Consider the following 24214-nt stretch of genomic DNA (forward strand, 5'->3'; position numbering starts at 1 on the left):
GTGGATTAAATTATATATTTATACTTTACATATGATGTTGTTAATGTTTTGTGGGTGGGGTTACAATTTTATGTCACACTGTTTCCTTGATGCTGCAGGGCCTCAGCCAGTGTTTGATTCAACAGAAACCCACTTTCTTACAAACCACAACCGCTGATGACGATCTAAGGGTAAATTCGTTTCATACACCGCCACTCACTTTGGGAACTTCGATGGGGCTTTACCTTAAATGGGACAAAGTATTCCCTTCAGTGTTTCTTAACTCTCTGATTAACAATACATATGAGCATATACAGACATGCCTGTCCATCTTAGAGACCCCACAGGCAATCAGCCAGGCTTTTTCTGTTATCTCGGCAGAGATTAAGAATTTACTTGCTAGAGCACCGAGGAGAACCTCACAAGGCAGCATAGGTTGGTTTGATAGGGCTTGTTCAAAAGCTTCGAAACACTTAAAAACTACCTTAAAAACCAAACCTAGAAATCAGCTGGAAATACGGCAGGCCAGACAAAAATACCGTGAAGCACGGGCGGTAAGAACAAAACAGCTAAAAGCAGAGGCCTGGTTAACCTTACAGGAAGCCTCCAATAGCACGGACAATACAGCTTTCTGGAAAGCGGTCAATGCCCCCTTCCTGCAAGGTACACGGGCTGCGAAGATTGAGATGGCTATAACCGCTGAAACTTGGGTCAGCCACTTTGACACACTATACGACACAATAGACCATACAGCGCCTATAGATAGCCTGGATCTTTACTATAACCATCATAAAGATTTGAATGACCCTACCCTTTTTCCTCTAGATCTCACTTTTGATTGTGCTGAGATACTTATGGCCCTGAAAAAAAGTCCCTCTGGGAAGGCTCCTGGCCCTGACTGTATACCTATTGATGTTTTTAAATCACAGCTGGACCTGTGGGCTCCTTTACTTACTAATGTCCTAAATTCTTTAAATAAAATAGGTTTTATTGACACATGGACTGAAGCGGTTGTTGTGCCGATTTTTAAAAAAGGTGATAGGAACAACCCTTCTAATTATCGCCCAATTTCATTGCTCGACTCTCTTATGAAAGTCGCAGGGCGAATTATTTTAAACCGGATTCATGATTGGTTGGGTGAACATGACATAATCTCAAAATTACAATACGGTTTTAGACAAGGCAGAGGCACTATTGAGCAAGGCTTGAACTTGACCCTTATTATTGCCAAATATACCCAAGCAAAAAAGGGGAATCTCTTTGTTACCTTTGTAGACCTTAGCTCTGCATTTGACTGCGTCGATCATGAGCTTCTCTGGGAATCCCTTGTCGAGATTGGTATAGAGCCCCCTATCCTCGCATTTATTAAAGAGCTTTATAGGGGAGCATCAGCACGAGTAAGATATGGCAGACAGGGAGAGTGCTCAGATAGATTTTATATTAAAAGAGGTGTTAGGCAGGGATGTATTTTAACCCCTTAATCTTCTCTCTCTACATAAATTCTGTCGGCAAGTATCTTAATAGAAACTATCACGACTACCCCACTATAAATGGGAAACCCATACCCATATTACTTTACGCAGACGACGCAGCAATTATGTCACAGACCCGCATGGGCCTTCAAAGAACAGTAAATGATTTCACTGAGTTCATGTCACAGCGAGGTTTAAAAATCAATGCGTCAAAAACTTTCACCATGTCCTGTGGCCTAGGAATAGGGAAAAGACAATGCTCCATTTTTATAAACGGCAATAAGCTTGAAAGTGTTGATAGGTTTCCCTACCTGGGCATTACTTTTGAGAAGAAGGGCTCCTGGCGGGCTGCTGCCCAAGCTAGAGGAACCGCATTTTCTAAAGCTATAGGAGCCCTGATTAATTTCTCAAAAAAACTGGGGGGGCGCCCGATCAACCCTTTATCACAGATTTATCGTGCCAAGTGTGTTTCGACTGGAACATACGGATCCGGGATTTGGGGAATTGATCCGGCAGCTCATATACAGCGCTCTGAGAATTTATTCTTGCGCTACCTCCTGGCCACTCCACGTGGTACTTCTGTTTTTGTAATGCACCAGGAACTTGGTTTGACATATATCACTGACACTATAAAATCTGCTCCCATCATTTTATGGCATAAAGTTTGGACCACTCCCGAAACACACTTTAATAGGGAAATTATCACGGATTGTCTCAGCTTAAGGGAGGCTGACAGCCTCAAATGGTTGAATTACGTCAGAAATTTGTCAGGTGACATAGGGCACCCAGAATTTTTTAATGATCCCTCTACCCTAAAGAATATCCCTAGAGTTACTTTAAAACGATTAGTCGCTACCTACTTGGCTAATCGTCGTTGGCTGATTGAAAATTCTAAGCATACCGTGTTGGAGTACCAACTTTCCACCACTGTCGAAGGGATGCAACAATATCTATCTTTAATTCCTTCTCCATTTTCCCGTATGCTTGTGACCCGCTTTCGTACTGATACCTTTTTTAGACTGCTGACATTCCCTGATCAGAATAGCTGGTCAAGAAACTTGGAGAAATGCCCTTGTGATGGTTTGTCATCGCAATCTAACATTCATTGCATTTTATTTTGTAAGTTCTACCAATTGCAAAGGGTTATTTATCTGAAACCATTGCTTAAATCTTGGGGATTACGTTCCTGTAGGGCAGCTTACCTTAAAATGAAAGCACTAGATAGCCCATTAACTATTGCAGTGGTCTCTCTCTATCTGAAAAAGATTGTAATAACAAGGGCTTCTATGCAGAGATAGATGATGAACGCTCTCTTCTACGTCATGCATCTTTTCCCTCCATTAAATGAATCTCGTAAGGGTTGTTTTAACACTAAAATTATGTTTTATTATTATTCCTTTTAAACTTTTATGTCATTTATGATGTTTTAATATGATTTTATTGTACTTTTATGATAATGTTTTTACATTTCGAATAAAGAATTTTGACTGACTGACTTCAAATATTTGGCTGACTATGTAAGACACAAACAGATAGATGCGGTACCCCTCACTGAGTGACTTGTCCTACTAGTACTGTCAGTCTCTCCTCCTAGTCTATGCTTTCTGCAACAGGACTCAAGGGGTGTGTGAACTAATGAAAAATGTTCCATTATTAATTAGGTCTCCCCCAAACTTCTTCTCTTACCTGTGCTTGATGTTTAACTTATGCAAAAACAACAATTGATGGACAGAATGCAGAACAATGTCATACATTCACACCAGTACAGAGATCTGGGCCTAAATCCATCGTTTTTTTGCTCACCATGCCTTTCCAGTTTGAACCCAGCCATATGCAAATCAGTCTTGACCCTGTGCCTCACAGTCCAGCCCGAACTGCCAAGCCAGGTCCTCCCTGGACTGGAAACAAGCATCCTAGGACCAGTTTCGGGGTTTCACCCCTCTTCAGCCAGGATAGCTTGATTCCAGTGGCATGGAGAGCACGGGACCCACGTCTGGGCATACCCTTCCCACTCGGGATGACAAATGCAAAAACAACAATTGATGGACAGAATGCAGAACAATGTCATACATTCACCCCAGTACAGAGATCTGGGCCTAAATCCATCGTTTTTTTGCTCACCATGCCTTTCCAGTTTGAACCCAGCCATATGCAAATCAGTATTGACCCTGTGCCTCATGGGAACAGTCTAGCCCGAACTGCCAAGCCAGGTCCTCCCTGGACTGGAAACAAGCATCCTAGGACCGGTTTCGGGGTTTCACCCCTCTTCAGCCAGGATAGCTTGATTCCAGTGGCATGGAGAGCACGGGACCCACGTCTGGGCATACCCTTCCCACTCGGGGTGACAAATGCAAAAACAACAATTGATGGACAAAATGCAGAACAATGTCATACATTCACCCCAGTACAGAGATCTGGGCCTAAATCCATCGTTTTTTTGCTCACCATGCCTTTCCAGTTTGAACCCAGCCATATGCAAATCAGTCTTGACCCTGTGCCTCATGGGAACAGTCCAGCCCGAACTGCCAAGCCAGGTCCTCCCTGGACTGGAAACAAGCATCCTAGGACCGGTTTCGGGGTTTCACCCCTCTTCAGCCAGTATAGCTTGATTCCAGTGGCATGGAGAGCACGGGACCCATGTCTGGGCATACCCTTCCCACTCGGGGTGACAAATGCAAAGACAACAATTGATGGACAGAATGCAGAACAATGTCATACATTCACCCCAGTAGAGAGATCTGGGCCTAAATCCATCATTTTTTTGCTCACCATGCCTTTCCAGTTTGAACCCAGCCATATGCAAATCAGTCTTGACCCTGTGCCTCATGGGAACAGTCCAGCCTGAACTGCCAAGCCAGGTCCTCCCTGGACTGGAAACAAGCATCCTAGGACCGGTTTCGGGGTTTCACCCCTCTTCAGCCAGGATAGCTTGATTCCAGTGGCATGGAGAGCACAGGACCCACGTCTGGGCATACCCTTCCCACTCGGGGTGACAAATGCAAAAACAACAATTGACGGACAGAATGCAGAACAATGTCATACATTCACCCCAGTACAGAGATCTGGGCCTAAATCCATCGTTTTTTTGCTCACCATGCCTTTCCAGTTTGAACCCAGCCATATGCAAATCAGTCTTGACCCTGTGCCTCATGGGAACAGTCCAGCCCGAACTGCCAAGCCAGGTCCTCCCTGGACTGGAAACAAGCATCCTAGGACCGGTTTCGGGGTTTCACCCCTCTTCAGCCAGGATAGCTTGATTCCAGTGGCATGGAGAGCACGGGACCCACGTCTGGGCATACCCTTCCCACTCGGGGTGACAAATGCAAAAACAACAATTGATGGACAGAATGCAGAACAATGTCATACATTCACCCCAGTACAGAGATCTGGGCCTAAATCCATCGTTTTTTTGCTCACCATGCCTTTCCAGTTTGAACCCAGCCATATGCAAATCAGTCTTGACCCTGTGCCTCATGGGAACAGTCCAGCCCGAACTGCCAAGCCAGGTCCTCCCTGGACTGGAAACAAGCATCCTAGGACCGGTTTCGGGGTTTCACCCCTCTTCAGCCAGGATAGCTTGATTCCAGTGGCATGGAGAGCACGGGACCCACGTCTGGGCATACCCTTCCCACTCGGGGTGACAAATGCAAAAACAACAATTGATGGACAGAATGCAGAACAATGTCATACATTCACCCCAGTACAGAGATCTGGGCCTAAATCCATCATTTTTTTACTCACCATGCCTTTCCAGTTTGAACCCAGCCATATGCAAATCAGTCTTGACCCTGTGCCTCATGGGAACAGTCCAGCCTGAACTGCCAAGCCAGGTCCTCCCTGGACTGGAAACAAGCATCCGAGGACCGGTTTCGGGGTTTCACCCCTCTTCAGCCAGGATAGCTTGATTCCAGTGGCATGGAGAGCACGGGACCCACGTCTGGGCATACCCTTCCCACTCGGGGTGACAAATGCAAAAACAACAATTGATGGACAGAATGCAGAACAATGTCATACATTCACCCCAGTACAGAGATCTGGGCCTAAATCCATCGTTTTTTTGCTCACCATGCCTTTCCAGTTTGAACCCAGCCATATGCAAATCAGTCTTGACCCTGTGCCTCATGGGAACAGTCCAGCCCGAACTGCCAAGCCAGGTCCTCCCTGGACTGGAAACAAGCATCCTAGGACCGGTTTCGGGGTTTCACCCCTCTTCAGCCGGGATAGCTTGATTCCAGTGGCATGGAGAGCACGGGACCCACGTCTGGGTATACCCTTCCCACTCGGGGTGACAAATGCAAAAACAACAATTGATGGACAGAATGCAGAACAATGTCATACATTCACCCCAGTACAGAGATCTGGGCCTAAATCCATCATTTTTTTGCTCACCATGCCTTTCCAGTTTGAACCCAGCCATATGCAAATCAGTCTTGACCCTGTGCCTCATGGGAACAGTCCAGCCCGAACTGCCAAGCCAGGTCCTCCCTGGACTGGAAACAAGCATCCTAGGACCGGTTTCGGGGTTTCACCCCTCTTCAGCCAGGATAGCTTGATTCCAGTGGCATGGAGAGCACGGGACCCACGTCTGGGCATACCCTACCCACTCGGGGTGACAAATGCAAAAACAACAATTGATGGACAGAATGCAGAACAATGTCATACATTCACCCCAGTACAGAGATCTGTGCCTAAATCCATCGTTTTTTTGCTCACCATGCCTTTCCAGTTTGAACCCAGCCATATGCAAATCAGTCTTGACCCTGTGCCTCATGGGAACAGTCCAGCCCGAACTGCCAAGCCAGGTCCTCCCTGGACTGGAAACAAGCATCCTAGGACCGGTTTCGGGGTTTCACCCCTCTTCAGCCAGGATAGCTTGATTCCAGTGGCATGGGGAGCACGGGACCCACGTCTGGGCATACCCTTCCCACTCGGGGTGACAAATGCAAAAACAACAATTGATGGACAGAATGCAGAACAATGTCATACATTCACCCCAGTACAGAGATCTGGGCTTAAATCCATCGTTTTTTTGCTCACCATGCTTTTCCAGTTTGAACCCAGCCATATGCAAATCAGTCTTGACCCTGTGCCTCATGGGAACAGTCCAGCCCGAACTGCCAAGCCAGGTCCTCCCTGGACTGGAAACAAGCATCCTAGGACCGGTTTCGGGGTTTCACCCCTCTTCAGCCAGGATAGCTTGATTCCAGTGGCATGGAGAGCACGGGACCCATGTCTGGGCATACCCTTCCCACTCGGGGTGACAAATGCAAAAACAACAAATGATGGACAGAATGCAGAACAATGTCATACATTCACCCCAGTACAGAGATCTGGGCCTAAATCCATCGTTTTTTTTGCTCACCATGCCTTTCCAGTTTGAACCCAGCCATATGCAAATCAGTCTTGACCCTGTGCGTCATGGGAACAGTCCAGCCCGAACTGCCAAGCCAGGTCCTCCCTGGACTGGAAACAAGCATCCTAGGACCGGTTTCGGGGATTCACCCCTCTTCAGCCAGGATAGCTTGATTCCAGTGGCATGGAGAGCACGGGACCCACGTCTGGGCATACCCTTCCCACTCGGGGTGACAAATGCAAAAACAACAATTGATGGACAGAATGCAGAACAATGTCATACATTCACCCCAGTACAGAGATCTGGGCCTAAATCCATCGTTTTTTTGCTCACCATGCCTTTCCAGTTTGAACCCAGCCATATGCAAATCAGTCTTGACCCTGTGCCTCATGGGAACAGTCCAGTCCGAACTGCCAAGCCAGGTCCTCCCTGGACTGGAAACAAGCATCCTAGGACCGGTTTCGGGGTTTCACCCCTCTTCAGCCAGGATAGCTTGATTCCAGTGGCATGGAGAGCACGGGACCCACGTCTGGGCATACCCTTCCCACTCGGGGTGACAAATGCAAAAACAACAATTGATGGACAGAATGCAGAACAATGTCATACATTCACCCCAGTACAGAGATCTGGGCCTAAATCCATCGTTTTTTTGCTCACCATGCCTTTCCAGTTTGAACCCAGCCATATGCAAATCAGTCTGGACCCTGTGCCTCATGGGAACAGTCCAGCCCGAACTGCCAAGCCAGGTCCTCCCTGGACTGGAAACAAGCATCCTAGGACCGGTTTCGGGGTTTCACCCCTCTTCAGCCAGGATAGCTTGATTCCAGTGGCATGGAGAGCACGGGACCCACGTCTGGGCATACCCTTCCCACTCGGGGTGACAAATGCAAAAACAACAATTGATGGACAGAATGCAGAACAATGTCATACATTCACCCCAGTACAGAGATCTGGGCCTAAATCCATCATTTTTTTGCTCACCATGCCTTTCCAGTTTGAACCCAGCCATATGCAAATCAGTCTTGACCCTGTGCCTCATGGGAACAGTCCAGCCCGAACTGCCAAGCCAGGTCCTCCCTGGACTGGAAACAAGCATCCTAGGACCGGTTTCGGGGTTTCACCCCTCTTCAGCCAGGATAGCTTGATTCCAGTGGCATGGAGAGCACGGGACCCACGTCTGGGCATACCCTTCCCACTCGGGGTGACAAATGCAAAAACAACAATTGACGGACAGAATGCAGAACAATGTCATACATTCACCCCAGTACAGAGATCTGGGCCTAAATCCATCGTTTTTTTGCTCACCATGCCTTTCCAGTTTGAACCCAGCCATATGCAAATCAGTCTTGACCCTGTGCCTCATGGGAACAGTCCAGCCCGAACTGCCAAGCCAGGTCCTCCCTGGACTGGAAACAAGCATCCTAGGACCGGTTTCAGGGTTTCACCCCTCTTCAGCCAGGATAGCTTGATTCCAGAGGCATGGAGAGCACGGGACCCACGTCTGGGCATACCCTTCCCACTCGGGGTGACAAATGCAAAAACAACAATTGATGGACAGAATGCAGAACAATGTCATACATTCACCCCAGTACAGAGATCTGGGCCTAAATCCATCGTTTTTTTGCTCACCATGCCTTTCCAGTTTGAACCCAGCCATATGCAAATCAGTCTTGACCCTGTGCCTCATGGGAACAGTCCAGCCCGAACTGCCAAGCCAGGTCCTCCCTGGACTGGAAACAAGCATCCTAGGACCGGTTTCGGGGTTTCACCCCTCTTCAGCCAGGATAGCTTGATTCCAGCGGCATGGAGAGCACGGGACCCACGTCTGGGCATACCCTTCCCACTCGGGGTGACAAATGCAAAAACAACAATTGATGGACAGAATGCAGAACAATGTCATACATTCACCCCAGTACAGAGATCTGGGCCTAAATCCATCATTTTTTTACTCACCATGCCTTTCCAGTTTGAACCCAGCCATATGCAAATCAGTCTTGACCCTGTGCCTCATGGGAACAGTCCAGCCCGAACTGCCAAGCCAGGTCCTCCCTGGACTGGAAACAAGCATTCTAGGACCGGTTTCGGGGTTTCACCCCTCTTCAGCCAGGATAGCTTGATTCCAGTGGCATGGAGAGCACGGGACCCACGTCTGGGCATACCCTTCCCACTCGGGGTGACAAATGCAAAAACAACAATTGATGGACAGAATGCAGAACAATGTCATACATTCACCCCAGTACAGAGATCTGGGCCTAAATCCATTGTTTTTTTGCTCACCATGCCTTTCCAGTTTGAACCCAGCCATATGCAAATCAGTCTTGACCCTGTGCCTCATGGGAACAGTCCAGCCCGAACTGCCAAGCCAGGTCCTCCCTGGACTGGAAACAAGCATCCTAGGACCGGTTTCGGGGTTTCACCCCTCTTCAGCCAGGATAGCTTGATTCCAGTGGCATGGAGAGCACGGGACCCACGTCTGGGCATACCCTTCCCACTCGGGGTGACAAATGCAAAAACAACAATTGATGGACAGAATGCAGAACAATGTCATACATTCACCCCAGTACAGAGATCTGGGCCTAAATCCATCGTTTTTTTGCTCACCATGCCTTTCCAGTTTGAACCCAGCCATATGCAAATCAGTCTTGACCCTGTGCCTCATGGGAACAGTCCAGCCCGAACTGCCAAGCCAGGTCCTCCCTGGACTGGAAACAAGCATCCTAGGACCGGTTTTGGGGTTTCACCCCTCTTCAGCCAGGATAGCTTGATTCCAGTAGCATGGAGAGCACGGGACCCACGTCTGGGCATACCCTTCCCCCTCGGGGTGACAAATGCAAAAACAACAATTGATGGACAGAATGCAGAACAATGTCATACATTCACCCCAGTACAGAGATCTGGGCCTAAATCCATCGTTTTTTTGCTCACCATGCCTTTCCAGTTTGAACCAAGCCATATGCAAATCAGTCTTGACCCTGTGCCTCATGGGAACAGTCCAGCCTGAACTGCCAAGCCAGGTCCTCCCTGGACTGGAAACAAGCATCCTAGGACCGGTTTCGGGGTTTCACCCCTCTTCAGCCAGGATAGCTTGATTCCAGTGGCATAGAGAGCACGGGACCCACGTCTGGGCATACCCTTCCCACTCGGGGTGACAAATGCAAAAGCAACAATTGATGGACAGAATGCAGAACAATGTCATACATTCACCCCAGTACAGAGATCTGGGCCTAAATCCATCGTTTTTTTGCTCACCATGCCTTTCCAGTTTGAACCCAGCCATATGCAAATCAGTCTTGACCCTGTGCCTCATGGGAACAGTCCAGCCCGAACTGCCAAGCCAGGTCCTCCCTGGACTGGAAACAAGCATCCTAGGACCGGTTTCGGGGTTTCACCCCTCTTCAGCCAGGATAGCTTGATTCCAGTGGCATGGAGAGCACGGGACCCACGTCTGGGCATACCCTACCCACTCGGGGTGACAAATGCAAAAACAACAATTGATGGACAGAATGCAGAACAATGTCATACATTCACCCCAGTACAGAGATCTGTGCCTAAATCCATCGTTTTTTTGCTCACCATGCCTTTCCAGTTTGAACCCAGCCATATGCAAATCAGTCTTGACCCTGTGCCTCATGGGAACAGTCCAGCCCGAACTGCCAAGCCAGGTCCTCCCTGGACTGGAAACAAGCATCCTAGGACCGGTTTCGGGGTTTCACCCCTCTTCAGCCAGGATAGCTTGATTCCAGTGGCATGGGGAGCACGGGACCCACGTCTGGGCATACCCTTCCCACTCGGGGTGACAAATGCAAAAACAACAATTGATGGACAGAATGCAGAACAATGTCATACATTCACCCCAGTACAGAGATCTGGGCTTAAATCCATCGTTTTTTTGCTCACCATGCTTTTCCAGTTTGAACCCAGCCATATGCAAATCAGTCTTGACCCTGTGCCTCATGGGAACAGTCCAGCCCGAACTGCCAAGCCAGGTCCTCCCTGGACTGGAAACAAGCATCCTAGGACCGGTTTCGGGGTTTCACCCCTCTTCAGCCAGGATAGCTTGATTCCAGTGGCATGGAGAGCACGGGACCCATGTCTGGGCATACCCTTCCCACTCGGGGTGACAAATGCAAAAACAACAAATGATGGACAGAATGCAGAACAATGTCATACATTCACCCCAGTACAGAGATCTGGGCCTAAATCCATCGTTTTTTTGCTCACCATGCCTTTCCAGTTTGAACCCAGCCATATGCAAATCAGTCTTGACCCTGTGCCTCATGGGAACAGTCCAGCCCGAACTGCCAAGCCAGGTCCTCCCTGGACTGGAAACAAGCATCCTAGGACCGGTTTCGGGGTTTCACCCCTCTTCAGCCAGGATAGCTTGATTCCAGTGGCATGGAGAGCACGGGACCCACGTCTGGGCATACCCTTCCCACTCGGGGTGACAAATGCAAAAACAACAATTGATGGACAGAATGCAGAACAATGTCATACATTCACCCCAGTACAGAGATCTGGGCCTAAATCCATCGTTTTTTTTGCTCACCATGCCTTTCCAGTTTGAACCCAGCCATATGCAAATCAGTCTTGACCCTGTGCCTCATGGGAACAGTCCAGCCCGAACTGCCAAGCCAGGTCCTCCCTGGACTGGAAACAAGCATCCTAGGACCGGTTTCGGGGTTTCACCCCTCTTCAGCCAGGATAGCTTGATTCCAGTGGCATGGAGAGCACGGGACCCACGTCTGGGCATACCCTTCCCACTCGGGGTGACAAATGCAAAAACAACAATTGATGGACAGAATGCAGAACAATGTCATACATTCACCCCAGTACAGAGATCTGGGCCTAAATCCATCGTTTTTTTTGCTCACCATGCCTTTCCAGTTTGAACCCAGCCATATGCAAATCAGTCTTGACCCTGTGCGTCATGGGAACAGTCCAGCCCGAACTGCCAAGCCAGGTCCTCCCTGGACTGGAAACAAGCATCCTAGGACCGGTTTCGGGGATTCACCCCTCTTCAGCCAGGATAGCTTGATTCCAGTGGCATGGAGAGCACGGGACCCACGTCTGGGCATACCCTTCCCACTCAGGGTGACAAATGCAAAAACAACAATTGATGGACAGAATGCAGAACAATGTCATACATTCACCCCAGTACAGAGATCTGGGCCTAAATCCATCGTTTTTTTGCTCACCATGCCTTTCCAGTTTGAACCCAGCCATATGCAAATCAGTCTTGACCCTGTGCCTCATGGGAACAGTCCAGCCCGAACTGCCAAGCCAGGTCCTCCCTGGACTGGAAACAAGCATCCTAGGACCGGTTTCGGGGTTTCACCCCTCTTCAGCCAGGATAGCTTGATTCCAGTGGCATGGAGAGCACGGGACCCACGTCTGGGCATACCCTTCCCACTCGGGGTGACAAATGCAAAAACAACAATTGATGGACAGAATGCAGAACAATGTCATACATTCACCCCAGTACAGAGATCTGGGCCTAAATCCATCGTTTTTTTGCTCACCATGCCTTTCCAGTTTGAACCCAGCCATATGCAAATCAGTCTTGACCCTGTGCCTCATGGGAACAGTCCAGCCCGAACTGCCAAGCCAGGTCCTCCCTGGACTGGAAACAAGCATCCTAGGACCGGTTTCGGGGTTTCACCCCTCTTCAGCCAGGATAGCTTGATTCCAGTGGCATGGAGAGCACGGGACCCACGTCTGGGCATACCCTTCCCACTCGGGGTGACAAATGCAAAAACAACAATTGATGGACAGAATGCAGAACAATGTCATACATTCACCCCAGTACAGAGATCTGGGCCTAAATCCATCATTTTTTTGCTCACCATGCCTTTCCAGTTTGAACCCAGCCATATGCAAATCAGTCTTGACCCTGTGCCTCATGGGAACAGTCCAGCCCGAACTGCCAAGCCAGGTCCTCCCTGGACTGGAAACAAGCATCCTAGGACCGGTTTCGGGGTTTCACCCCTCTTCAGCCAGGATAGCTTGATTCCAGTGGCATGGAGAGCACGGGACCCACGTCTGGGCATACCCTTCCCACTCGGGGTGACAAATGCAAAAACAACAATTGACGGACAGAATGCAGAACAATGTCATACATTCACCCCAGTACAGAGATCTGGGCCTAAATCCATCGTTTTTTTGCTCACCATGCCTTTCCAGTTTGAACCCAGCCATATGCAAATCAGTCTTGACCCTGTGCCTCATGGGAACAGTCCAGCCCGAACTGCCAAGCCAGGTCCTCCCTGGACTGGAAACAAGCATCCTAGGACCGGTTTCAGGGTTTCACCCCTCTTCAGCCAGGATAGCTTGATTCCAGAGGCATGGAGAGCACGGGACCCACGTCTGGGCATACCCTTCCCACTCGGGGTGACAAATGCAAAAACAACAATTGATGGACAGAATGCAGAACAATGTCATACATTCACCCCAGTACAGAGATCTGGGCCTAAATCCATCGTTTTTTTGCTCACCATGCCTTTCCAGTTTGAACCCAGCCATATGCAAATCAGTCTTGACCCTGTGCCTCATGGGAACAGTCCAGCCCGAACTGCCAAGCCAGGTCCTCCCTGGACTGGAAACAAGCATCCTAGGACCGGTTTCGGGGTTTCACCCCTCTTCAGCCAGGATAGCTTGATTCCAGCGGCATGGAGAGCACGGGACCCACGTCTGGGCATACCCTTCCCACTCGGGGTGACAAATGCAAAAACAACAATTGATGGACAGAATGCAGAACAATGTCATACATTCACCCCAGTACAGAGATCTGGGCCTAAATCCATCATTTTTTTACTCACCATGCCTTTCCAGTTTGAACCCAGCCATATGCAAATCAGTCTTGACCCTGTGCCTCATGGGAACAGTCCAGCCCGAACTGCCAAGCCAGGTCCTCCCTGGACTGGAAACAAGCATTCTAGGACCGGTTTCGGGGTTTCACCCCTCTTCAGCCAGGATAGCTTGATTCCAGTGGCATGGAGAGCACGGGACCCACGTCTGGGCATACCCTTCCCACTCGGGGTGACAAATGCAAAAACAACAATTGATGGACAGAATGCAGAACAATGTCATACATTCACCCCAGTACAGAGATCTGGGCCTAAATCCATTGTTTTTTTGCTCGCCATGCCTTTCCAGTTTGAACCCAGCCATATGCAAATCAGTCTTGACCCTGTGCCTCATGGGAACAGTCCAGCCCGAACTGCCAAGCCAGGTCCTCCCTGGACTGGAAACAAGCATCCTAGGACCGGTTTCGGGGTTTCACCCCTCTTCAGCCAGGATAGCTTGATTCCAGTGGCATGGAGAGCACGGGACCCACGTCTGGGCATACCCTTCCCACTCGGGGTGACAAATGCAAAAACAACAATTGATGGGCAGAATGCAGAACAATGTCATACATTCACCCCAGTACAGAGATCTGGGCCTAAATCCATCGTTTTTTTGCTCACCATGCCTTTCCAGTTTGAACCCAGCCATATGCAAATCAGTCTTGACCCTGTGCCTCATGGGAACAGTCCAGCCCGAACTGCCAAGCCAGGTCCTCCCTGGACTGGAAACAAGCATCCTAGGACCGGTTTCGGGGTTTCACCTCTCTTCAGCCAGGATAGCTTGATTCCAGTGGCATGGAGAGGACGGGTCCCACGTCTGGGCATACCCTTCCCACTCGGGGTGACAAATTGAAAAACAACAATTGATGGACAGAATGCAGAACAATGTCATACATTCACCCCAGTACAGAGATCTGGGCCTAAATCCATCGTTTTTTTGCTCACCATGCCTTTCCAGTTTGAACCCAGCCATATGCAAATCAGTCTTGACCCTGTGCCTCATGGGAACAGTCCAGCCCGAACTGCCAAGCCAGGTCCTCCCTGGACTGGAAACAAGCATTCTAGGACCGGTTTCGGGGTTTCACCCCTCTTCAGCCAGGATAGCTTGATTCCAGTGGCATGGAGAGCACGGGACCCACGTCTGGGCATACCCTTCCCACTCGGGGTGACAAATGCAAAAACAACAATTGATGGACAGAATGCAGAACAATGTCATACATTCACCCCAGTACAGAGATCTGGGCCTAAATCCATTGTTTTTTTGCTCGCCATGCCTTTCCAGTTTGAACCCAGCCATATGCAAATCAGTCTTGACCCTGTGCCTCATGGGAACAGTCCAGCCCGAACTGCCAAGCCAGGTCCTCCCTGGACTGGAAACAAGCATCCTAGGACCGGTTTCGGGGTTTCACCCCTCTTCAGCCAGGATAGCTTGATTCCAGTGGCATGGAGAGCACGGGACCCACGTCTGGGCATACCCTTCCCACTCGGGGTGACAAATGCAAAAACAACAATTGATGGGCAGAATGCAGAACAATGTCATACATTCACCCCAGTACAGAGATCTGGGCCTAAATCCATCGTTTTTTTGCTCACCATGCCTTTCCAGTTTGAACCCAGCCATATGCAAATCAGTCTTGACCCTGTGCCTCATGGGAACAGTCCAGCCCGAACTGCCAAGCCAGGTCCTCCCTGGACTGGAAACAAGCATCCTAGGACCGGTTTCGGGGTTTCACCTCTCTTCAGCCAGGATAGCTTGATTCCAGTGGCATGGAGAGGACGGGTCCCACGTCTGGGCATACCCTTCCCACTCGGGGTGACAAATGCAAAAACAACAATTGATGGACAGAATGCAGAACAATGTCATACATTCACCCCAGTACAGAGATCTGGGCCTAAATCCATCGTTTTTTTGCTCACCATGCCTTTCCAGTTTGAACCCAGCCATATGCAAATCAGTCTTGACCCTGTGCCTCATGGGAACAGTCCAGCTCGAACTGCCAAGCCAGGTCCTCCCTGGGCTGGAAACAAGCATCCTGGGACCGGTTTCGGGGTTTCACCCCTCTTCAGCCAGGATAGCTTGATTCCAGTGGCATGGAGAGCACGGGACCCACGTCTGGGCATACCCTTCCCACTCGGGGTGACAAATGCAAAAACAACAATTGATGGACAGAATGCAGAACAATGTCATACATTCACCCCAGTACAGAGATCTGGGCCTAAATCCATCGTTTTTTTGCTCACCATGCCTTTCCAGTTTGAACCCAGCCATATGCAAATCAGTCTTGACCCTGTGCCTCATGGGAACAGTCCAGCCCGAACTGCCAAGCCAGGTCCTCCCTGGACTGGAAACAAGCATCCTAGGACCGGTTTTGGGGTTTCACCCCTCTTCAGCCAGGATAGCTTGATTCCAGTAGCATGGAGAGCACGGGACCCACGTCTGGGCATACCCTTCCCCCTCGGGGTGACAAATGCAAAAACAACAATTGATGGACAGAATGCAGAACAATGTCATACATTCACCCCAGTACAGAGATCTGGGCCTAAATCCATCGTTTTTTTGCTCACCATGCCTTTCCAGTTTGAACCAAGCCATATGCAAATCAGTCTTGACCCTGTGCCTCATGGGAACAGTCCAGCCTGAACTGCCAAGCCAGGTCCTCCCTGGACTGGAAACAAGCATCCTAGGACCGGTTTCGGGGTTTCACCCCTCTTCAGCCAGGATAGCTTGATTCCAGTGGCATAGAGAGCACGGGACCCACGTCTGGGCATACCCTTCCCACTCGGGGTGACAAATGCAAAAACAACAATTGATGGACAGAATGCAGAACAATGTCATACATTCACCCCAGTACAGAGATCTGGGCCTAAATCCATCGTTTTTTTGCTCACCATGCCTTTCCAGTTTGAACCCAGCCATATGCAAATCAGTCTTGACCCTGTGCCTCATGGGAACAGTCCAGCCCGAACTGCCAAGCCAGGTCCTCCCTGGACTGGAAACAAGCATCCTAGGACCGGTTTCGGGGTTTCACCCCTCTTCAGCCAGGATAGCTTGATTCCAGTGGCATGGAGAGCACGGGACCCACGTCTGGGCATACCCTACCCACTCGGGGTGACAAATGCAAAAACAACAATTGATGGACAGAATGCAGAACAATGTCATACATTCACCCCAGTACAGAGATCTGTGCCTAAATCCATCGTTTTTTTGCTCACCATGCCTTTCCAGTTTGAACCCAGCCATATGCAAATCAGTCTTGACCCTGTGCCTCATGGGAACAGTCCAGCCCGAACTGCCAAGCCAGGTCCTCCCTGGACTGGAAACAAGCATCCTAGGACCGGTTTCGGGGTTTCACCCCTCTTCAGCCAGGATAGCTTGATTCCAGTGGCATGGGGAGCACGGGACCCACGTCTGGGCATACCCTTCCCACTCGGGGTGACAAATGCAAAAACAACAATTGATGGACAGAATGCAGAACAATGTCATACATTCACCCCAGTACAGAGATCTGGGCCTAAGTCCATCGTTTTTTTGCTCACCATGCCTTTCCAGTTTGAACCCAGCCATATGCAAATCAGTCTTGACCCTGTGCCTCATGGGAACAGTCCAGCCCGAACTGCCAAGCCAGGTCCTCCCTGGACTGGAAACAAGCATCCTAGGACCGGTTTCAGGGTTTCACCCCTCTTCAGCCAGGATAGCTTGATTCCAGTGGCATGGAGAGCATGGGACCCATGTCTGGGCATACCCTTCCCACTCGGGGTGACAAATGCAAAAACAACAAATGATGGACAGAATGCAGAACAATGTCATACATTCACCCCAGTACAGAGATCTGGGCCTAAATCCATCGTTTATTTGCTCACCATGCCTTTCCAGTTTGAACCCAGCCATATGCAAATCAGTCTTGACCCTGTGCCTCATGGGAACAGTCCAGCCCGAACTGCCAAGCCAGGTCCTCCCTGGACTGGAAACAAGCATCCTAGGACCGGTTTCGGGGTTTCACCCCTCTTCAGCCAGGATAGCTTGATTCCAGTGGCATGGAGAGGACGGGACCCACGTCTGGGCATACCCTTCCCACTCGGGGTGACAAATGCAAAAACAACAATTGATGGACAGAATGCAGAACAATGTCATACATTCACCCCAGTACAGAGATCTGGGCCTAAATCCATCGTTTTTTTGCTCACCATGCCTTTCCAGTTTGAACCCAGCCATATGCAAATCAGTCTTGACCCTGTGCCTCATGGGAACAGTCCAACTCGAACTGCCAAGCCAGGTCCTCCCTGGGCTGGAAACAAGCATCCTAGGACCAGTTTCGGGGTTTCACCCCTCTTCAGCCAGGATAGCTTGATTCCAGTGGCATGGGGAGCACGGGACCCACGTCTGGGCATACCCTCCCACTCGGGGTGACAAATGCAAAAACAACAATTGATGGACAGAATGCATAACAATGTCATACATTCACCCCAGTACAGAGATCTGGGCCTAAATCCATCGTTTTTTTGCTCACCATGCCTTTCCAGTTTGAACCCAGCCATATGCAAATCAGTCTTGACCCTGTGCCTCATGGGAACAGTCCAGCCCGAACTGCCAAGCCAGGTCCTCCCTGGACTGGAAACAAGCATCCTAGGACCGGTTTCGGGGTTTCACCCCTCTTCAGCCAGGATAGCTTGATTCCAATGGCATGGAGAGCACGGGACCCACGTCTGGGCATACCCATCCAACTCGGGGTGACAAATGCAAAAACAACAATTGATGGACAGAATGCAGAACAATGTCATACATTCACCCCAGTACAGAGATCTGGGCCTAAATCCATCGTTTTTTTGCTCACCATGCCTTTCCAGTTTGAACCCAGCCATATGCAAATCAGTCTTGACCCTGTGCCTCATGGGAACAGTCCAGCCTGAACTGCCAAGCCAGGTCCTCCCTGGACTGGAAACAAGCATTCTAGGACCGGTTTCGGGGTTTCACCCCTCTTCAGCCAGGATAGCTTGATTCCAGTGGCATGGAGAGCACGGGACCCACGTCTGGGCATACCCTTCCTACTCGGGGTGACAAATGCAAAAACAACAATTGATGGACAGAATGCAGAACAATGTCATACATTCACCCCAGTACAGAGATCTGGGCCTAAATCCATCGTTTTTTTGCTCACCATGCCTTTCCAGTTTGAACCCAGCCATGTGCAAATCAGTCTTGACCCTGTGCCTCATGGGAACAGTCCAGCCTGAACTGCCAAGCCAGGTCCTCCCTGGGCTGGAAACAAGCATCCTAGGACCGGTTTCGGGGTTTCACCCCTCTTCAGCCAGGATAGCTTGATTCCAGTGGCATGGAGAGCACGGGACCCACGTCTGGGCATACCCTTCCCACTCGGGGTGACAAATGCAAAAACAACAATTGATGGACAGAATGCAGAACAATGTCATACATTCACCCCAGTACAGAGATCTGGGCCTAAATCCATCGTTTTTTTGCTCACCATGCCTTTCCAGTTTGAACCCAGCCATATGCAAATCAGTCTTGACCCTGTGCCTCATGGGAACAGTCCAGCCCGAACTGCCAAGCCAGGTCCTCCCTGGACTGGAAACAAGCATCCTAGGACCGGTTTCGGGGTTTCACCCCTCTTCAGCCAGGATAGCTTGATTCCAGTGGCATGGAGAGCACGGGACCCACGTCTGGGCATACCCTTCCCACTCGGGGTGACAAATTCAAAAACAACAATTGATGGACAGAATGCAGAACAATGTCATACATTCACCCCAGTACAGAGATCTGGGCCTAAATCCATCGTTTTTTTGCTCACCATGCCTTTCCAGTTTGAACCCAGCCATATGCAAATCAGTCTTGACCCTGTGCCTCATGGGAACAGTCCAGCCCGAACTGCCAAGCCAGGTCCTCCCTGGACTGGAAACAAGCATCCTAGGACCGGTTTCGGGGTTTCACCCCTCTTCAGCCAGGATAGCTTGATTCCAGTGGCATGGAGAGCACGGGACCCACGTCTGGGCATACCCTTCCCACTCGGGGTGACAAATGCAAAAACAACAATTGATGGACAGAATGCAGAACAATGTCATACATTCACCCCAGTACAGACATCTGGGCCTAAATCCATCGTTTTTTTGCTCACCATGCCTTTCCAGTTTGAACCCAGCCATATGCAAATCAGTCTTGACCCTGTGCCTCATGGGAACAGTCCAGCCCGAACTGCCAAGCCAGGTCCTCCCTGGACTGGAAACAAGTATCCTAGGACCGGTTTCGGGGTTTCACCCCTCTTCAGCCAGGATAGCTTGACTCCAGTGGCATGGAGAGCACGGGACCCACGTCTGGGGATACCCTTCCCACTCGGGGTGACAAATGCAAAAACAACAATTGATGGACAGAATGCAGAACAATGTCATACATTCACCCCAGTACAGAGATCTGGGCCTAAATCCATCGTTTTTTTGCTCACTATGCCTTTCCAGTTGGAACCCAGCCATATGCAACTCAGTCTTGACCCTGTGCCTCATGGGAACAGTTTAGCCCGAACTGCCAAGCCAGGTCCTCCCTGGACTGGAAACAAGCATCCTAGGACCGGTTTCGGGGTTTCACCCCTCTTCAGCCAGGATAGCTTGATTCCAGTGGCATGGAGAGCACGGGACCCACGTCTGGGCATACCCTTCCCACTCGGGGTGACAAATGCAAAAACAACAATTGATGGACAATTCCCTGGACCGGAATCAAGCATCCTAGGACCGGTTTCTGGCTATCAGCCGTCATCAGCCAGGATAGCTTGACTCCAGTGGCGTAGTGAGCACGGGTCCCACGTCTGGGAATACCCATCCCACTTAGGGCGTAAAGCGTTACAACAAACAAATGATGGACGGAATGCTGACAATGCAGACATTCTCCCCCAGTCAAGAGATCTGTGTTAAATCCATCGTTCTTTTGCCCACTACGCCACCCCAGTTTAGACATGGCCATATGCAAATCAGTCTTGACCCTGTGCCTCATGGGAACAGTCCAGCCCGAACTGCCAAGCCATGTCTTCCCTGGACCGGAATCAAGCATCCTACGCCACTGGAGTCAAGCTATCCTGGCTGATGACGGCTGATAGCCAGAAACCGGTCCTAGGATGCTTGATTCAGGTCCAGGGAAGACATGGCTTGGCAGTTCGGGCTGGACTGTTCCCATGAGGCACAGGGTCAAGACTGATTTGCATATGGCCATGTCTAAACTGGGGTGGCGTAGTGAGCAAAAGAACGATGGATTTAACCCAGATCTCTTGACTGGGGGAAAATGTCTGCATTGTCAGCATTCCGTCCATCATTTGTTTGTTGTAACGCTTTTCGCCCTAAGTGGGATGGGTATTCCCAGACGTGGGACCCGTGCTCACTACGCCACTGGAGTCAAGCTATCCTGGCTGATGACGGCTGATAGCCAGAAACCGGTCCTAGGATGCTTGATTCCAGTCCAGGGAAGACATGGCTTGGCAGTTCGGGCTGGACTGTTCCCATGAGGCACAGGGTCAAGACTGATTTGCATATAGCCATGTCTAAACTGGGGTGGCGTAGTGGGCAAAAGAACGATGGATTTAACCCAGATCTCTTGACTGGGGGAGAATGTCTGCATTGTCAGCATTCCGTCCATCATTTGTTTGTTGTAACGCTTTTCGCCCTAAGTGGGATGGGTATTCCCAGACGTGGGACCCGTGCTCACTACGCCACTGGAGTCAAGCTATCCTGGCTGATGACGGCTGATAGCCAGAAACCGGTCCTAGGATGCTTGATTCCGGTTCAGGGAAGACTTGGCTTGGCAGTTCGGGCTGGACTGTTCCCATGAGGCACAGGGTCAAGACTGATTTGCATATGGCCATGTCTAAACTGGGGTGGCGTAGTGGGCAAAAGAACGATGGATTTAACCCAGATCTTTTGACTGGGGGAGAATGTCTGCATTGTCAGCATTCCATCCATCATTTGTTTGTTGTAACGCTTTTCGCCCTAAGTGGATGGGTATTCCCAGACGTAGGACCCGTGCTCACTACGCCACTGGAGTCAAGCTATCCTGGCTGATGACGGCTGATAGCCAGAAACCGGTCCTAGGATGCTTGATTACGGTCCAGGGAAGACATGGCTTGGCAGTTCGGGCTGGACTGTTCCCATGAGGCACAGGATCAAGACTGATTTGCATACGGCCATGTCTAAACTGGGGTGGCGTAGTGGGCAAAAGAACAATGGATTTAACCCAGATCTCTTGACTGGGGGAGAATGTCTGCATTGTCAGCCTTCCGTCCATCATTTGTTTGTTGTAATGATGTTTAACTTAGGCACAGCGATGTCTGCATGGTGATGATGATGGTTTGGTTTGTTTCCCAACATGCCATGTTTGTGGTGGTAGTAGTAGACACTTGCAGTAGCATTTTCAAAAAAAGAAAATGAGACAGTCAGTCAAATCAAATCAAATCAAAACAGCTTTATTTGGTATGAGGTAAACAACCATAAAAGCATACTAATAATCGTTTCTGTCTCAAAATGTTACATTGATCTAATAGAGCATTATGAGAGATGTACACAACAATAAAAAAGATAGAAGCAAAGTCGACAATATTTTGTAATCAGTCTAAACATCATGGTAAGGCACAAACTATGGACATATTTAAATTAGCTAATGAACATCATGTAAAGTGCAATGTGCAAAGCAGCTTACAAAAACAGCGATGTGTCATAATCAGTCTATGTGTCACAATAAAGCGCAAACTATGGGCATGTTTAAATTAGCTAATAAAGCTCACATAAAGTGCAATGTGCAAAGCAGCCTACATCATAAGGTGCAAAAGGAAAGCCTGTGTCATATTTGTACATGATGTGCAAAATTAGTAAACAGCTTAATGGGGATAAATCGCATTTCATACTAACGTTAACATTTCTATAAGTAAATAGAAATGATGAGTTGTTGGTATATATTCGGGTTAAAAAATTACACATTATGCTTCGCCTAAATAAAACGACGTACAAGGTGACCTGTTTCGGAGTACGTGCTAATATCTAAAGGGGTGAATTGATGTTTTGTGAAATCATTCCTCCAGATTTTCGAATGTTAATGCATCCAGATGTGAAAGATCTCTTCTTCTCCTAAAAGCCCTTTGTATAAATACGATAACTGAATTAATAATTTTTAAGTTATCTAAACCACATATAAAATTAAAAGCATGTTTATAGTGGAAAAGCATATTCAATAAAAAGAGTAGTTTTAAAACTGACTTCCGAATGTCCTTATAAAAACTACAAAACAGCATAAAGTGCAACATGGACTGGGGCGATTTTCCATCACATGGACAACGGGATAGAATATTAGACCACTTTTCCGTTCTGGGGAATGCCACTAAATTATGCACAGTACCAAACCTTAATCTGGTCAGATAAAATCAGTGTTGTATATTTCTTACCAAGATTAAGTAGGTTTGTATTCCCATCTCAAGGGGGCGTTCACAGTAAGCAACAATACTTCGCTTAGTGCCAGCATCCTCCATTCTTACAGTCAGTCGCCTGTGAGAGACTGTAGGAGGAGTAGTAGAACGAAGTACAGTACAGAAATGACTGTCAAACAATAATATGCCAAGAATAAGATAAAACATAATGGTAGCAGGGATAGCTTAGTACAACAACTTAGAAACTGTAGTTGTGTCGTGTCACTCGACTAGGCCTACACTCGACACAAGCCTAACCTTTAGTGCTGTGTAGGAGGATGACAAATCCAATCGATGCGGGCAATTAATGATGATGGATTCGGTTCCTTTGAATATACTGATCATGGGTGGGCAAGCAGAAGAAGATCCTCGCCCTGCCTTGAAATTGAATTAGTGTTGCTTTCACCACATCCGCCCCAGCAAGCATGTGATCAATTATTGGTATACATTTAATTTAGTCACACCTCAATAAAACACTCAGCCCGGGGTAAGAAGGTTAGGGTTTGATGAATGGTTGGGAAGGAGGGTTTTGGGTAAGGCTTGACAAAGAAAAACAGTATGCATGGACAAACAACAAAACCCAATCTTGGCAGACGACCATATCCATAAATCTGTTAAGGGCGAAAAAAGGAAATGCATGCATAATGATGATAACTTGATGGTTAATGATAAGTAGTACTTACTAACTACTGCTAGACAATTAGACAGTACAGGGCAGCAGTATATTATGCAATTTGCCTTGCCTGTCTGCCCTCAGAGAGACCCGAATTACATACAGTTTCTGTACCGGGCTTACTTTTAAAGATAGCAAAGAAAATGCAAACATAGCTGTAGGGATGAATTATTAAGCAGAGAGCGAACATAATAATAACAACAACACAGAGTAGTAATGATTGAAGACAAAAAATTAATCAAACTATTTAAAAGATGATGAAAGTTGATACTGTTACTGCATGTTATCCTGGTCAAAATGGGAAGTTGCATCTCGGCATTCCTCTTGGTCCTCCCTTCCATGGACGCTCCGTCCATCAATCTTGGGTGACGCCACTGCCTGGCAGATGTAGATTCCTTGATAAGGTAAGTGTGAGTTGTTTTTCCCAGTATAGCACAGGGTAAGGGCCG

The sequence above is a fragment of the Triturus cristatus genome, chromosome 8 (genome assembly GCF_964204655.1).
Source record: "Triturus cristatus chromosome 8, aTriCri1.1, whole genome shotgun sequence".
NCBI classification, from domain to species: domain Eukaryota; kingdom Metazoa; phylum Chordata; class Amphibia; order Caudata; family Salamandridae; genus Triturus; species Triturus cristatus.